A 3,840-nucleotide genomic window follows, 5' to 3' on the forward strand; every position below is an offset into this window, starting at 1 on the left:
TGCAATTTAAATAAACATACGTTCTTTTTTTTTTCATATCTTTTTATATTTTTTTTTATTATTTTTCATTTTTTCATTATTTTTCATTTTTTCATTATTTTTCATTTTTTCATTATTTTTCATTTTTTCATTATTTTCATTTTTTTTCATATATTCATTTTTTTTCTTTTTTCCTTTTTTTTTCTTTTTTTTTCTCTCCTTCGCGCAGCGTATATGATACTCTCATTCCGTACATGTACATTGCGCCTGTTACATGTATGTACATATATAAATAGGTATCCATACATATGCATTCATGGGTACATACATCATAGGTACTTCCATTCATACGTAGTATCATTCATACATTCCTGCGCATACATTGGTACAAGTTTTCACGTGCCCACCTGTACACGCGGCTTCACTTCATTCCATATGCATCTCTCCTTTGAGAATCTCTTTGAGTTCTGTACCTTTTTTATTTTGTGTAGTCTCTTCATTTTGTGTTACCATTTTTTTTTTTTATAGTTGTCTTATTAAAACGTTTTTCGTAATAAATAAGTGAATATACTTACGTATCTACGTGTGCACGTACGTACCTAACCGCTTCCGCCTAAATATCTCCTGCATCCATATGCAGCCTCCGCATGTGCCTTTATTCGGCAGTACACATCATTTGAAAATTTAACATGTTCATGTCTGTACAGATAGTCCATATATGACAATTTGGTTCATGCCCTTTGCCCTTCGTGACACACATGCAATCTTACTTAACTATGAACAGATGTAGAATGAATATACATTCAGTTCTGTCTCATGGAGTAAGAATGTAACACTTAAGCTTTATCATTGAAAATAACAATTATGGCTATCTTTTAAAGAGGTTGTGAATATGTATACTATACATGCCCTTCATATTGCGGATTGCATATTTCTGCTGCTTAAAATATGTGGGCTTTTAATTAAACCTGTCCTTCCAGCTGCGAAACGGATTTATAAAGACTATGACATGATATGAATACCAAACTTCGGTTGTGAATATCACTAAGTGTTGTTTCCACTAAATGAGTGCTAACAATGTATTCTATATTCATACTGTGGAGTTCATCATATGCTTCACTAATAAGTATTCCTATCCGCTATATCCTCAAGTATTTAACAGCATCATCGATGAAGTCTTACATATCTGTCATTACTCGAATGATTTACTTTGCCTAATGATGTCGAGAAGTTACACATCGTTTAAGTCCATTTATCGCTTTATAGCGCAGGAAGCAATGTCATGCGGATTAATTCAATTTTTCATATGAACGAATTCATAAATGTGAAACATTGGAGGTAGATTTGTTATACCATATACTAAGTGCTTAAGCAGTGAACCAACAATTTATGTGTTTCTAGAACCAAGACGGGCGGTATATAGTGAAAATAACTGGAATATGAATGAAATTCTTTCAACCTCTTTTTCCAAAACATGTTATATATTAACAGAAGTAGATATGTGTTCTTAATTTTTTTTGTTGCATATGTTATGGGGAAACATTAGTTAATCTAAGGGGAGATTGGTGGTGGTGGGAAATTATTTACTTTAGCCAAGGGTGATACGACCTAATAGGTAACCAGAGAATATTATAACTTACTTTTTCATATGATACATAAAGAGAAGAAAATAATGTCCATAAAAGGGAAATTTCAATGAAAATAAAACTCCTTCCTTTAATTATACATATCTCTAAGATACTTTATTATATGCTTATATCTGAAAGCAGGTGATAATTTACACATAATTCTTATGTATCTTTCGAGTTGCATCATGTGGGCCTGTAATAGCAAGACGTTTTTAGTCCCCTTTATTAACCATGGATTACCAGTATAAATTCTGTTCTTAATTTCTTCATGAGTCTTTCTAAAACTTTATTTAGTAGTGAACATATGACAACATTTCACATAAGAGGTAATGTAACGAAATAGTCGAAGACCACATATTTATATATAGTCCATGGGGCCTATTGTGCAGATGCACCTTGTAAATTCATTTAATATGAATATAATTCTTGTGATTAAATTATGATGTTAAAAAAGTAGAATGAAGAGTTTTATAGACGTAGTCATTTATAATGAAGTAATTTATTCACTGCATCATTCAATTAACATTTCATATGTTTATATAAATTTTAACGCTTTATACTGTCTTTCTGTATAGCGAATCCTAATTGAGCACGTTTCTAGAGGTAATTTTTCGTAGGGTTATTTTCAAATGTGGCCCGTAAATAATAATACATTTATTCATTAATGAAGTAAAGAATGGTAGAGTATTTCAATATTATATTCTTATAATAAGTACAACGGTTAGAATTCACTTTCTTCATTCTGAAGCCACTTAGGATGATTTATTATATCAGGATTTCGATTGAGATAGATGCTTAAATTGACAATTATGAACCGAGTAAGATTTAATAATACAGAAGATATACTGAGTAGAGCGCCCCCGTTTGTATATGTCAAAGGACTAATTATTACGATTTAATCTCAGGGGTAAAAATATACAAAAGAAACATACAAATCACGAAAAATGAATAATTCGCCCCATAGAGAAACAGATCTATGATTAGAGCTCATGGAACATGGTAATCTAACACTAGGCAACTGCAACATGAAAAATAGTATACAAGCAATTGTCGCTTGTATGTTAACATCATTTTGTTACCTCATTCGAATTATTAACTATTATTTTAAATTTATAGCTGTGTATAGAAAAAGAGATGTTAATTTAATTACTTTCCATTTCATATTCTTATAGTGTAGGACATTTTCTGAAACAAACTAAAGCTTTCAAGAGGTTCCTTTTTTGTGGGCTGTTCTAACAGTTTAACGTTAATAACTTATAAGATATATGCGTCTACTGCTTTCTGTAACGCGTTAAACAGGTAAATGGAAGAAATAACATAAATAGACTTTACTTTCTTTCATATAACTTTTAAATGCAAGGGAAGTATGACAATGTCCACTTTTTTAATTAATATATGAGGTTTACCTTCATTTTATAAAATGACATAGTACGATATGTTTCAGTTATAGGGGTAACATGGTTGGGTTCTGTGAAAAGTTAATCTTATGTGGTCTTAGAAAAAATAAAGAGGTAAAAAGATTGAAGCGAGATATTTTTATCAAATACAAGTAGAATAAGAATATGGGAGCTTATATAAAGACAAAAATAAAGGACATTCAAAGTGAGAGCTTGATTTAGAACAATATTTTTTCGTTTTTTAAAAATTCGAATTATTTTCTTAAGTTGAGACATATTTCAGACCAAGAGGATTGCACTTTCTCAACCGAATAAGAAAAACACAGAGGAAATTTCTCCTATATTAGAATATCCTTGTATATACACTGAGATATATATAACTGTTTTCTTATTCATTTCAGAGGTATCCATGAAACGGTGTTATATTAAATGAGTATTTACTGCTACCATGAACCTATTAATCTGGTGTACAAAAGGTAACCACTGTTATGTTAGCATTCCTTCATTATGAATTTTAAGCGAAGTGACAATGAGATAACAAAACAATTCGATATATATATTCTTACTTAAAGAAGGTAATGATAAACTTCGTCTATAAATCCCAAATGTGTTTTAAAAAATTTGCACAAATAAAACATTTAAACTAGGAAAATAATACATTTAAAATATGAGAAGATTCTGAATAAACGGCTTCTAATTATTTTGTTTTGGATTTTAATTTTTCTCATTGTATTGAAATTTTAAAAGCCTTTTCATTTTATATGAATACGTTTATTAAAATTATCAAGAAATTTGTAATTTCTCTGTTTGTGTGCATAAGATTCTTATAAAGAAGT

The sequence above is a fragment of the Plasmodium inui genome, assembly GCF_000524495.1.
Source record: "Plasmodium inui San Antonio 1 unplaced genomic scaffold supercont1.47, whole genome shotgun sequence".
In the NCBI taxonomy this organism is placed as follows: domain Eukaryota; phylum Apicomplexa; class Aconoidasida; order Haemosporida; family Plasmodiidae; genus Plasmodium; species Plasmodium inui.